This window comes from Pongo pygmaeus, chromosome X, assembly GCF_028885625.2.
Source record: "Pongo pygmaeus isolate AG05252 chromosome X, NHGRI_mPonPyg2-v2.0_pri, whole genome shotgun sequence".
Classification (NCBI taxonomy): domain Eukaryota; kingdom Metazoa; phylum Chordata; class Mammalia; order Primates; family Hominidae; genus Pongo; species Pongo pygmaeus.
The window spans coordinates 51298107-51313183 of record NC_072396.2 but is presented as its reverse complement, the minus strand read 5'-3'; the positions used below and the strand labels follow the sequence as shown (position 1 = coordinate 51313183).

Below are 15077 nucleotides of genomic sequence, written 5' to 3'. Positions count from 1 at the left end.
GTTGGTAATAAAGCTCAATAGCGTCATGTCTCTATCAATATTATAAAGGAAAGAGATGTTTCACTTGAATAGAATTTTGCAGACAACTGAAGCAGAATAGCACAGGAGAAAGAGCCTTTGGTTCAAATCCTGGCACTGCCACATAGACACATAATCTTGGATAAATTTATTTGTCCTCTGCAAGACTGTTTCCTTATTTGCTATAAAGAGGACTAAATTACTCATTATATACCAAAGGGCTACCTAATCCAGTGTTTTTCAATCTCCTTCTTTATAATACACTATCATTCCTGAACCACATATCAATGGAGACTTAAAGAGCCCCTACTACAGCCATGGAGGCTGTAGCAAACTCTTAGAAACCCTTTCCTTGAGGATTGCACAGTCTAGCAGGGGACAAAATATCCACATGTGACTAAGTAGCAGTATATTTTTAAAGAAGGCAATAAAGGCTTGTGTGTGATTATCAAATGGATCGTTCAGACAGAAATTGCTATTAGAGAAAGAGATCACTGCAGAAGGGATTGATAGGGTAAGACTTCATAGAGGAAGTGGAAATTAAGCTAAAGGGTGAGTATAATTTGAAAAATGAACCATCAGAAGAGGAAGGCTTTGCAGGTAAGTGCAGTGGCATAAGCAGAAGGAAGGGAAGGACATATTTGGGCACAGTCATTCTGCTACCACCAAAAGCATCTGCCTATTGGTGAACTTTCCACATGGCTTTTCTTTCATTTTGCTGCTGCGTCTTTGCTTTGTATTATTGGAGCTCAGCCTTCTCCCTTTCTATTGTTTTTTTTTTTTTTTTCCTTTATCGTATATACACACCTAAGTTTTTCCATCTTGCATCTTCCCACAATCTCACTTCTCCGTCTGGCTCCTGCCCCGTCTTTCTCCTTTTGTTCATACTGAGTCTCAAAGGAAGAGTCTATAGTCACTATCCCCACTTCTCCACCTGCCATTTAGCTTTCCACCCTCTGCAGCCAGAATTTGACCCTCAGAACTCCACTGAAACTACTCTGTCAAAAGCTACAAATTATTGCCTAATTGTCAAAGTCAATGGGTTATTTTTCATATTCATCATATATGGCATTTAACATTATAGCTCTAGATTTTGCCCCCACCTTCCTTTATGAAACTCAATACCAAAAATCTCACACAGCAACTCAATAGCAAAAAAAAAAAAAAAAAAATCCAACTTAAAAATGGGCAAAGACCTGAATAGACGTTTCTTAAAAGAAGACACACAAATGGCCAACAGGCATATGAAAAAATGCTCAACATCACTAATCTTCAGGGAAATGAAAATAAAAACCACAATGAGATATTATCTCACCCCAGTTAAAATGGTTTTTATAAAACAAAACAAAACAAAACAAAACAAAAAAACAGATGCTGGTAAGGATGTAGGAAAATGGGGAATCCTGGTACACTGTTGGTAGGAATGTGAAATAGTACAGCCGTCATAGAAAACAGTATGGAGGTTTAGCAAAAAACTGAAAATAGAATTATCATATGACCTAGCAGTCCCCCTGCTGGGTACGTATTCAAAAGAAAGGAAATCAGCATATATAAAAGAGATATCTGCACCCCCATGTTTATTGCAGCACTATTCACAATAAACAAGATATGGAATCAACCTAATCCATCAGTAGATGAATGGACAAGGAAAATGGGGAATATATATACAGTGGAATATGATTCAGCCATAAAAAGAATGAAATCCTGTCATTTACAGCAACACAGATGTAACTGGAGGTCATTAAGTAAAATAAGGCAGGCCCAGAAAGACAAATATTACATGTTCTCACTCATATGTAAAGGCTGAACAGAGGGATCTCATGGAGATAGAGAGTACACTGGTGATTGCTAGAGGCTGGGAAGTGGGGAGGTTGAAGAGAGGTTGATTGATGGGTATAAAAATACAGTTAGATAGAATGAATAAGATCTAGTGTTCAATAGTTTGGTAGGGTAACTATAGTTAACAATCTGTTGTATATTTCAAAATAGCTAGTAGAGAAGAATTCATATGTTCTCAACATAAAGAAAAGATAAATGTTTGAAGTGATGGATATCCCAATTTTCCTAATTTCATTATTACACATTGTATGTATGTATCAGAATGATACATGTACCCCCAAAATATGTATAACTGTTACGTGTTAATAAAAAAAAAGCTCTTACTTTTTTTTTTTTGTTTTTTGAAATGGAGTTTTGCTCTGTTGCCCAGGCTGGAGTACAGTGGCATGATCTCGGCTCACTGCAACCTCCGCCTCCCAGGTTCAAACAATTCCCCTGCCTCAGCCTGCTGAGTAACTGGATTACAGACGTGTACCACCACGCCTGGCTAATTTTTGTATTTTTAGTAGAGACGGAGTTTCACCATGTTGGCCAGGCTGGTTGTGAACTTCGGACCTCAAGTGATCCCCCTGCCTCAGCCTCCCAAAGTGCTGGGATTACAGGCATAAGGCACTGCGCCCGGCCAAACCTCTTACTTTCAAGATAGTCAGTTTCCTTGTTCTTTTCCTACATCCCTGTCCATTTTTTAAAAACCAGGCTCTTTACTACCTGCTCTTCCTAAATGTTGGTGTTTCCCATAGTTCCACCATTTTTAACTTAGTGTACCCTGGAAAATGTCACCCAGCCCTATAGCTTCAATTTATTTTCTATAGCTCCTATGCTCCAGACCATATAACCAACTTATTAGACATTTATACTTACATGTGTCAGAGGTATTGCAAACACAACATGCCCCAAACCTAACACATCATCATCTTCTCCCAAGATCACTATCTATGACCAGGACCACTATGTATGTACCCAGCCAACCAAGTCAGAAACATAGAAGCCATCTTTAATTATTCCATTGTCCTCATGTTCTATATCCAAATGATTTATCCTGAAGAGAGAATATTTAAGGAGAAAGGCTTTGGACCTAGGAAGAATGAGGTTATATAGGATCCCATTGACTTCTATTACCTGCTGGTACCTAAGATTAATCCATACCTGCCCATGTGCATGGATAGGAGGTGACATGTTAAGTAATGCCTTATATAATAGATACATTATCACTGATTAAATCTTGGATTGGTCAAGATTTAGGTCTTAAATAAGGCTTCTTGGAGGGGTAATTTGGTGAATTCGGAAGCGTTTTTGTTTTGGAGTTAGATATTCCCATGTTTGCAACTTCCTAGGTCTCTTATATGACAAATAATAATTCCTATATAATGGCATTATTGTGATGATTAAATAAGATAATTTATGTAAAATGACTGTCACATAATGGGTTGTCAGTGAATTTCATTCCCATTTGTTTCCTTAGGGTCTAAAAGAAGCATAATTGGAATAACCAAACATTGTTAAATTGGGCGAGCATCAGAATGGTGGTGTGCTTTGCAGCCTAACCTGCAGAGCATGATGTGCTAAGGAATCATTAGGGGTGGCAATGATCTGAATAGGAAATAAAGGCCCCTGTGAGATGCTGGTTGTACAGAGACACCAGCACTTAGAGGGAGTGTGAACACTATCTAGAGTGTCTTCTGAGCCAGTCACAAGAATGAGAGTGTTCAGGTGTTTCACCCACTCATCTCGCCAGGGTGAGTTCCATGTCCTCTTTACTCATACTGTAGCAACATCTGCCACTATCAGTCACTTAGGAGTGGCTATAATTATGGGCTTGGACTAGCAGGGCCCTTTGGTTTTCATGGTGTGGCAGGTCCTATGGCTCCCGGAACCTGTATTTTCTACCCTTTTAGCCTCCCCATCTCAGCCCCTATTGGTGAAGGCTTTCAATGATATAATTTATTAGGTGATGCTGCCCTCTTGTGGAAAACTTAACCTTCACATGTGGACTACCCTGGGCACGGTATAGGAAATTAATTCCCTCTCGTTTAGTCCAAATTTTTCGTCAACTTTATGAAAGAGCTCTTAACACGTAAAAGAAGTGTGATTACCCTAAAATTTGTGAATATTCAGCCTAGTGTTTTATACAGGTAGAAAGACTTTGGTTTGAGTAAACAATCAGCTGACAAAGATCCAACACTTAGCTTTAGGTCTGGGCTTGAGTCCTTTCGGGATGAATATAAACAGAAGGAACTTTAGAACATGGCCAGTTCTGAAAAGCCAACCCAGCTCTTCCTCCTATATTGCTGTCTAGATAATGGTCAGCTAAATCAGAAATGTAGGTGTCACCCTCAACTCCTCTCTCACCCAATTCAATTAATTCCAAGTCTTGATGTTTTTAACTTGCTAAAGACCTCTTGGTTGTCTTTGTCTTAATCCAGCCACTCATGGTTTCTCACCTGAACTGTTCTAAGAGCCTTCCCACTGGCTTCTCAGCTTTCAGTCTCACCTTTTCCTAATCAATCCATTCTCCAAATAGGTATTTGAGCATGTCACTTCTCTATTACGAAAAAAAAAAATCAGGAACAATGACCACGCAACCATGTTGATCCCAAGATATTCATTTTATATTGATTGATGATACAAACCGTATTGAAGATATTATATTTACGAACCATTTTTTTTTTCAAAAAACATGACATCCAAATATATAAAGAAAAAAACTGTCAGCTATACAAAAAGTGATAGAAACTTCTGTATGGGAGACTTTAACATAATTTAATTGACAATAAAGTAGACCAAAATAAAGTACTTAGAAGATTTGAAAAACAATTCATTAGATCTAATTAATACATTTTGAAAATTGTTTATAGACTGCATATTGTCTTTTCAAATATTGAGATAATATTTTTAAATGGTCATATGTATGTCACAAAGAAAAGCTTTGCAAACTCTTGTTTTTTTTTGAGATAGTCTTGCTCTGTTGCCCAGGCTAGAGTGCAGTGGCACAATCTTGGCTCACTGTAACCTCCGCCTCCCGAGTTCAAGCAATTCTCCTGCCTCAGCCTCCCAAGTAGCTGGGACTACAGGTGTGCACCACCACACCCAGATAATTTTTGTATTTTTAGTAGAGACAGGGCTTCACCATGTTGGCCAGGCTGGTCTTGAACTCCTGACCTCAAGTGATCTGCCCGCCTTGGCCTCCCAAAGTGCTGGGATTACAGGCATGAGCCACCAAGCCCAGCCTGCACACTCTTAAGAGTAGGAATATCTGATGATAATGTACAGTGTTTACAATTTAAAAACAAATTTTAAAGTCTTCAATTACTTGAATATTTTAGATCACATTTGTATGTGAATATTAGCACAAAGAAACACTAGCAGACTAACAAACAATAATAAAAATGAGATCATGACTTACCAAAACTTTGAGAATATTCAGAAGTAAATTCATAACCTTAAATATTTTATTATTAAAAATGAAGAATGAAATTAAATGTCTAATAATTCAATATAATATGAAACCAAAGACTAGGTTTCTTTTCAGAGGGATGAATTAAATAGATAAGCCTTTAGCAAATTTAATCAAGAAAACAAAGATGAATTACCAATAAAATTTAAATGACAAATGGAATACAACAACAAAGGTTTTTTAAATTAAAGGCGCACTACTATAATTGTACCTTAATATATTTGAAAATCTCAGAGAAATTAAAAATATCTAATAAAATATTAAATGCCAGAAGTTATTGAGAAGTTGAAAACTAAATGGACATGTAACAGTAGAAACTTTGAAAACAATTATCAAAGAGAAACTTCCAAAAATACTTTAGGGACATCCAAAAATACTTTAGGACTTTAAGGGACAGATATTTTTATCTGTGAATTCCTTCAAATTTTCTAGAAATAGCTACGTTTAATTCTATAAGTATGTTATAGTATTGAAAATGTTGCAGAATTATTCACATTATTTTTGAAGCTAGCATTATTCTGATACCAAAACCTGACAGACTGCTCTAAGAAAGAATATTCTATCCAATTTGTGAATTTAGATGCAAAATATATACATGGAATTCTATGAAATCTAATTCAATAGTATAGGACAGTAACAATTCATTACAAGTATTAAAATAATTTTTAAATGGCAAAATTTTGATTCTTACGTAGACAAAAAATGAACACGTTAAAGATTGTATTTCACTCATTAATGAGGAAAATGTAAAGTGTTACAACCAGTTCAAAGGAGAAGTCAAAGAATAACAAATTTAAAGGTAACAATAGACCACAGTAATCAATTAGAAGCTATATGGAGAAATATATGTCATTCATAATGGGAACAAACTCATAAGCAATCAGGAATGCCCTTAAGAAATATGCACGAAAGAAAGAGGTTGTATGTGGAGGAAATTACAAAAATGTACAGACAGAGAAAATGAACACAAGTAATTTTTGATGATGTGGGTAAAGTCTTAGGGTACTGTATTACTTTTTCTTACAAAAAGGCAAGATACCATCAGAGAAATGCAAATCAAAACCACAATGAGATACCATCTCACACCAGTTAGAATGGCAATCATTAAAAAGTCAGGAAACAACAGGTGCTGGAGAGGATGTGGAGAAATAGGAACACTTTTACACTGTTGGTGGGACTGTAAACTAGTTCAACCCTTGTGGAAGTCAGTGTGGCGATTCCTCAGGGATCTAGAACTAGAAATACCATTTGACCCAGCCATCCCATTACTGGGTATATACCCAAAGGACTATAAATCATGCTGCTATAAAGACACATGCACACGTATGTTTATTGCGGCATTATTCACAAGAGCAAAGACTTGGAACCAACCCAAATGTCCAACAATGATAGACTGGATTAAGAAAATGTGGCACATATACACCATGGAATACTATGCAGCCATAAAAAATGATGAGTTCACGTCCTTTGTAGGGACATGGATGAAATTGGAAATCATCATTCTCAGTAAACTATCGCAAGAACAAAAAACCAAACACCGCATATTCTCACTCATAGGTGGGAATTGAACAATGAGAACACATGGACACAGGAAGGGGAACATCACACTCTGGGGACTGTTGTGGGGTGGGGGGAGGGGGGAGGGATAACATTGGGAGATATACCTAATGCTAGATGACGAGTTGGTGGGTGCAGCACACCAGCATGGCACATGTATACATATGTAACTTACCTGCACATTGCGCACATGTACCATAAAACCTAAAGTATAATAATAATAATAATAATAAAAGAAAAAATAATAATAACTTACGTAAAAACTTTCAGATCAGAACAAAAAAAAAAACAAAAAGGCAAGATACAATTGAATGTACAGTATATTGACATATTCTGGTTTAGCCATGCTCTCCATAGACAACTTCCGAACCATTATTCCTCCACCCTCATGCAAGATTCCCTTCATTTTTGAAGCTCAAACAAGCAGGGATTATCACTCTTATTTCCTTACCAATGTCATTTATCAGCCTCCAGGTTATTCTTTCACTTCCATTTTTAAATTTATTTTAACCGATACATAGTACTTATTTATGGGGTACATAGTGGTTTTCCAATGTGCAATGTATAGTGATCAGATGAGAGTAATTAGCATATCCATTATCTCAAACATTTATCATTTCTTTATGTTGGGAACATTCAATATCCTTTCTTCTAGTTATTTGAAAATATATAATACATTAATATCGACTATAGTCATCCTACAGTGCTATAGAGCACTAGAACTTATTCTTCCTATCTACTGTAATTTTGTATTATTTAACAAATCTCTATATATCCCTCCCTTCCCCCTACCTTCTCACCCTCTAGTAACCTCTGTTCTACTCTTTACTTCTATGAGATCAATATTTTTAGCTTCCACATATGAGTGAGAACATGTGGTGTTCAACTTTCTGTTCCTGGCTTATTTCACTTAACATAACGTCCTCCATGTTATTGCAAATGACAGGATTTCATTCTTTTTATGGCGAATAACACTCCATTGTGCATATATACCACATTTCCTTTATCCATTCATCTGTTTTTGAACACTTAGATTGATTTTATATCTCAGCTATTGTGGATACTGCTGCAATAGATATGGGGTATAGATATCTCTTTGATATATATATACACACATACATACATATATGTATATATTTTAAATGGTTGGTGGAAAAAAGAATCGTATTTCATGATATCTGAAATTACATGAAACTCAAATGTAAGTGTCCATAAATAAAGTTTTATTGGAACAGAACTACACCTATTGATTTATGTACTATCTATGCTTCTTTCATACTAAAATGGCAAAACTGAGTTGTGGCAGACTGTGTGACACAAAAAGCCTAAAATATTTATTATTTGGCTCTATACAGAAAAAAAAATGACCCTTAGACTAGAACCATGAGGACAGGGGCTGCTTGTTCATTGTTGCGTTCTCAGCACCTAGTACACTCTATGACACATAGGAAGGACTCAGGAGTTTTTTTTTACACATCCTTATGTAGGGAGGTAGGAACTATGAGTAACTGGTTTTCTTGATAGTTATATTTTTCGTGGTCACTTAAATTGGCATATGACATTCCATTCAGTTTATTATGATTATGGATATTTGAAAGACTGTTTTTAAATAACTGAACAATTTTGGGTACACTGATCAAAAAGCAAAAAATCCAGTTTTTATTATATGAACCTGGTATCCAGATCCTGGACCAGCATTAAGATTATGAAAAGGAACTGCCATGTCTTTGAGCCTTGTCTAGGCCACCTGCCAGCCTCCCTAGCTGTCCTGTCTTTGTTGTTGTCATAATACTCCTGCCATCTATAATTAAATGGAAGGGGTTACAACTGTTGAAACTTGTTAAAACTGAACTTGTCCTACCGTGTATTAATATACCAGGGATAGGAAGATGTTTACAGTTGGCACAGTGTTAGAGAAGTCCTGGAAAGGCAAGAGAGAGAAAAATAAAAATAATATAAAACAGAGGTGGGGTAAACTATGGTCTGTGGCCAAATCTGGCCTGCTAACTAGTTTTCCAATTAACATTTTATTGGAATAAAAGCAGTTGGAGCAGGCATGCTGATCTATCTATGTGTTGTCTATAGCTGGTTTTTTTTTGTTTTTGTTTTTGTTTTAAAAAAAAAAAAAAAAAAAAAAAGACACCAAAATGGCAAAGTTGAATAGTTCCAACAGACACTATATGGTCTACAAAACCTAAAATATTTACTACCTGGCCCTTTACAGACTAAGTTTACTGGCCCCTGGTATAAAGCATTCTCCAAAAAGAAGACCTTGAGGCTCTCTCTAAAGCTTAAAAAGACTGAAACAGAACCATCGTAGTCTACAAGTGAGAATGGATAAAAAATCACAGAATATTTAAGCCAACAAACATGGTAGGCAAACTGCTGGATTCTTGAGATTCAATTATTCTTTTGAATTTGGGCAATGATGTGATTGGTATAGGGTAAAATGAATGGTATATGGGTTCACACAAGTGTGTGTTTGCTTGCCTGCTTCCTTCTATTCACAAGATATTTATTAAATGCTACTTCCATCTAGATACGGAATTAGCTGTTGGGGATACCATGGAGAATAACATGGACACGTTCCCTGCCCACATGGAGCTTATAAATCTGTTGTGTTTGACTCTGGCACGACCCCTACAGGTTGTGTGACTTTGAGTAAGTTTATATAACCTCTTTTAGTCATTCTTTTCCCATCCGTATGATGAGAACACTAATGTCTCTTTTGCAAGTTTGTTATAATGATCAAATGATATTATATACACACACATATAAAATATATGTATATATAAAATATATACATATATTTTTCAAGTCATTCAAACAATATTGAAAACTATATGCTAAGCACTATTTTAGGTATTAGTGATATATCAGTTAATAAAACAGATTTAAAAGAAAATCTTGCCTTCATGTAAATTACCTTTTAGGTAAATATATGAAAGTACCTGAAACAGAGTAGCCATTTGGTAACTGCTCTTTTCTTTTTCCTAAGTAAAAGGAAGGCAGTACTTATCCTTCAGTACTGATTTTAGCAGGCAGTACAATACTGGTTAAAACTTCATCCGGCCAGGTGCGGGGACTCACGCCTGTAATCCCAGCACTTTAGGAGGCCGAGGCGGGCGCATCATGAGGTCAGGAGATCGCGACCGTCCTGGCTAACACGATGAAACCCCATCTCTACTAAAAATACAAAAAAAAATTAGCCAGGCATGGTGGCGGGCGCCTGTAGTCCCAGCTACTTGGGAGGCTGAGGTGCAGGAGAATGGCGTGAACCTGGGAGGTGGAGCTTGCAGTGAGCAGAGATCTCACGCCACTGCACTCCAGCCTGGGCAACAGAGCCAGACTCTGTCTCAAAACAAACAAACAAACAAAAAAACTTCATTACACAACTCATAGACCAGGTATTATTATCAATCACACAGTACCCTAATAATTGTCAATCAGAATGATCATTAGGTTGGATAGCTCAAGTTGTGAAAATGACTAGTTCTGAATTCATTCATTTCTCTTTTCTTAAATGTGCCTCTTTGCCATTGTATACTATTTCTCCATCTAGAAAGTTATCTACCTCTCTTGCCAAAACAAAGGCCAAAGTCAAGCTTCAATCAAAGGAAAATGTACTGCTAGAGCTAAAAGAGGTTTCTGTAATCACCATATTCAGTGACCTCATTTTATAGGTGAGAAGACTGAGGATTAGAATGAGAAAGGACTTTCCTAAGGCCACACAGCGACAGAAGTAGAGTAGACTAGTACCAGCAGCTTCTTCTTACCAGTCAAGGTTTCTTTCCACTGTTTCTGGGATGTTTCACATTTGCTACCTCCTCTAGGAAGTCTTTCTGTACTTGGGGGAAATGTTTCCTTTCTGTACCTAAAGTAAGTTTGTGATTCTATCCTTTGCCTTAACTTTTTCCTCTGCCAGTTCATCTTTTATGAATTTATCCACTTCCAAAGGTTTCACCTCTCTCCTGGATATAGGAGACTGCCAGATCTCTCTCCCCAGCTTTCCCTTCTTCCTGAGCTCCAGACTTCCATTCCAAGGTGTACATTAACCCTTACCCAACCACCCCCCTCCAGTGTCCTAATATCTCTATTTCGGTCTATGGCATCTTTCCCATCCTTGTCAATCAAGCTCACAATAGTAGAATCCTCTTAAATTCCCTCTTTTATTCCCGGCAGTCACCAAGTCCTTTCTGAGCTCCCTGTGCGGTGTTTCTAATATCCATCTCATCTATTTCCTTTTCCTTCGTCCTGCTACTGCCAGGGACTCATTACCTCTTGTCTGGATGCCCTCCAACCCATTCTCTGCACTTCTGCCAAATTAATCTTCCTAAAGTACATCTCTGTATTTATTTCAATCAGCAGTAATTGTGCTTTGGGTAAATCTCATGAGTTATGAGGTCTCTATTGTGCTTAGCCTGGCTCATGTCACTCCCTTTCTCAAAAAAGCTCCAACTGCCTCCAGAAATAAGTCCAAATACTTCATCCCAGCATTTAAGACCCTGTATAGATGGATCTACATGACTTTTTTCTATCCATATCTTTCTGAAACCCAAAGGGGGTATATCTTAAAAGAGTTTACCTTCTCACTTGGACATACCCAATTTTTTCACAGGTGTCCTGGACCTCATCCTCCTCCACTTTTTAAAGAAATCTTGCTCCTTTAGTTTCCTCTCCCTTTTTCAGGCATTTTCAACCTGTTACCCTTCTCTTGTCCTAGTTTTTTCCCCTAAGTCTACAAACCAGCTCAAGTCTCCCATTTTGAAAACACCTTTCCCAGACCTATAGTCATCTTTAGGTATTGTGCTTTTTTTTTTTTCTTTCACAGGTAAACTACTTTGAAAAGCTGTTTTCACTCACTATTTCTACTCCTTCACCTTCCATTCACAAGCACAACCCATAACAATCTAACTTGGTCCCCCACCATATCCCTCAAGTGACTCTGGTCAGAATTACCAGTGACCTCTTAATTATTTAAAGCAATGAACTCCTTTTGGTTCCTGTGTTACTTCACCTCTGTATTAGTGTCCTAGGGATGTCACAACAAAGTGACACAGACTGGGTACCTTAAAATAGCAGAGATTACATAGTTCAGGATACTGGAAGTCTGAAATCCAAGTGTCGGTAGCGCCATGCTCTCTCTGAAGGCTCTAGGGGAGGGTCCGTCCTTGATTCTTCCTAGCTTCTGGTGTTTACCAGCAACCCTAGGCATTCCTCGGCTTGTAGACATAGCACTCCAACCTCTGCCTCCATCTTCACATGGCCCTTTCCCCTGTGTCTCTGTGTGTCTGTGTCTATGTGGCCTTCTTATAAGGTCACCAGTCATTGGACTTAGGTCCTACCTTAGTCCAGTATGATTTCATAATAACTAATTACATCTGCAAAGGCTCTGTCTCCAAACAGGGTTGCATTCAAAGGTTCTGGGTAAACATGAATTTTGCAGGGGCACCATTCAACTCAGTACAACTTCTTATCAGCACTTAACATTGTTGAACATTACTGTCTTCTAAAAATTGTATCTTCCTTTGGCTCCAGTAACACTATGCTTCCCCTGGTTTTTCTTTGCTTTCTCTTGTCTATTCCTTTTTTATGGTTCCTCTTCCTCTACTTGCCCCTTATGTATTAATATTCTCTGAAGTTCTGCACAATTTCTCTACTCTTCTAACACTATACATTCTGGGTGATCTAATTCATTCCCTGATTTAATTTAGCAAATAAGACTTCTAAATCTCTCACTCCGTCCCATACCTCACTCCCATTTATACCACTTCTTTCTAGGTATCTTCATTTTCATACCCCACACGTATCTCCAAAACTCTATATGTTAAAGTCATTGACGTCTACCTCCAAACCCTGATAAAATCTGCTTCTCCTCCTGTGTGCCTCTATAAAGGTAAATAATTCACAGTGAACCCAGTTTTTTCAGCTCCTTATTGCTATATCTAATTGAGCAAGTCTTGGCCATTTTATATATGCTGAAAAGTTCTCAAACTTCTTCTCTCTTGTTTGCTCACTGCAAGTCTCTCAATTTGTTTACCTACCTCCAGTTTTGCCATGCTCCCTACCTCCTGAATTTATTCTCCACAGTGCAACCAGAGTAATCTTTTAAAATGCAAATCTTATCATGAAATCTTTACTCACCAAAACCCTTCAAAGTTCCCTATTGTGTTCAGGTTAAAATCCAAACTCCTTAATTTGGTGAACAGGCCCCTTAAAATAGAACGCCTGTTTATCTCTGCCATCTCCACACAAGCCTGCACTTTGTGTTATGGCCACATTCAACTGCTTATATTTCTCCAATGTATTCGTCAGAGTTCTCTAGAGGGACAGAACTAACAGGATATATATATGCACACACACATATATATAAAGGGGAGCTTATTAAGTATTAACTTACATGATCACAAGGTCTCACAATAGGCTGTCTGCAAGCTGAGGAGCAAGGAGAGCCAGTCTGAGTCCCAAAACTGAAGAAATTGGAGTCCGATGTTCGAGGGCAGGAAGCATCCAGCATGGCAGAAAGATGTAGGCTGGGAGGCTAGGCCAGTCTCTGCTTCTCACATTTTTCTGCCTGCTTTATATTTGTAGGCAGCTGATTAGATTGTGCCCACCAGATGAAGGGTGGTTCTGCCTTCCCCAGCCCACTGACTCAAATGTCAATTTCTTTTGGCAACACCCACACAGACACACCCAGGATCAATACTTTGTATCCTTCAATCCAATCAAGTTGACACTCAGTATTAACCATCACATCCAGCTACAACACATTCTCTCATATCTCTGTGCCTTTTCACATTCTGCTCCTTCTTCCCAAAATGATGACTCCTCCTTCCTCTTCTTTGTTTAGCTAACTCTTATTCAACACTCAAGACTTGACCTAAGCTTTACCACTTCTAAGAAGTGTTAGGGTTGATATCCCCAGACTGTATTAAGCTTCCTCCCGTAAACAACACCCTTTAATTTCCTCTATCTAGAATCGTAACAGCCTGTTTACTTGTCTATTTCCCCCCTGTAAATTTTGGGCGGTGTCCATGTGTTGTTTTTCCTCCTATCTTTAGTATAGTGATCATAGTGCTTAGCAGGGTTACATGCTCAATACTCATTGAATAGCTAATTGAATGGAATGAATGTATGCCAGGCAAGGACAGTAAGGGTTATTGCAGTGAGGATTAGAGGCTGAGACTTTTAGGGGTATTGGGTTGTCAGGCATCCAAATACTTGAAAGCTGAGATGGTGGATTCAGCAAAGGAAAGAGATAGAGTCAAAGATGAGTGCAAGGTTTCTTGCCAAATTGGATTGAGTTAAAAGATACTAGTTACAAATGCTATTTATAAGAACTGGCATTTATTGAGTGCCTCTTAGACACTGAGCATTTGACTAGGTACTTTATATGCTTTATATCAAAAAGAAACAAAATAATGAGCTAGTTTTAGACATGTGGAATTTGAAGCATCTGTAAGACATCCAAATATAAAGGACCGGTAGGCAGTTGTAACTATGGTTCTTGGGTACACAAAGAAAAAAATGACTCAATAATTAAATTGAAAGTTATTTGGGTCGATAGTAATTGAAGCCATTGGGATGGATGGGATCTTCCAGAAATAGTAATGTAGAGAAGAAAAGAAAACGATCAGGGACCAGATTCTGGGGGACATATGTGAGCTAAATGCAAAGAGGCGAACCATTCATTCATTCATCTAACAAATATTTACTAGGGCCATAGTCTGTGTCGGGTACTATTTTAGGAACTGGGGGTATATCAGTGAACAAAATAGCCTTTTCCCTCATGGAGCTGATATTCTAACAGGAATGGGAGAAGTAGACAATAATCACAAATAGGCAAACATATTATATCCATTACTGGTAAGTGCTATAAAGGAAAATAAAGCAATGCAAAGGCATATAAAATGACTAAATGTGGGTGTCGTAGGAGCAGCAGGGGCAGGGGAGACTTTAGCTCATTCAGGGAAGACCTCTATGAAGATATTTGAACCAAGAATTAAATGATAAGAAAGAGGCAGCCATATAAAGATCTGGGGAGAAGAGCGTTCCAGCCAGAAGAATATCAAGTACAAGAGCCCTTAAATGGAAAAATACATGATGTATTCAAGGGTCAGAAAGAAAGCTTTAAAACTGGAGTGTGGTAAGCAAAGGAAGCATGAAAGGAGAGGAAGTCAGGGATATAATCACATAGGGCCTTGTAGGC

The 15077-nt window shown here is 37.8% G+C and overlaps 1 protein-coding gene across 9 annotated transcripts in view; it reads left to right on the top strand.

The window, feature by feature from the left end:
* Positions 1-15077, top strand: part of SHROOM4 (shroom family member 4) — a 283821-nt gene that overhangs the window by 117819 nt on the left and 150925 nt on the right. The window contains exon 1 of one of the 9 annotated variants that reach the window (XM_063660276.1): positions 9093-9241. The exons of 7 other annotated variants lie outside the window; for them this stretch is intronic. The gene's annotated coding sequence lies outside the window, so the exon portion shown is untranslated. Of the gene's footprint in view, positions 1-9092; positions 9242-9484; positions 9530-15077 lie in introns of those variants that run through there. One more of the 9 variants, XM_063660277.1, reaches the window with a different exon arrangement.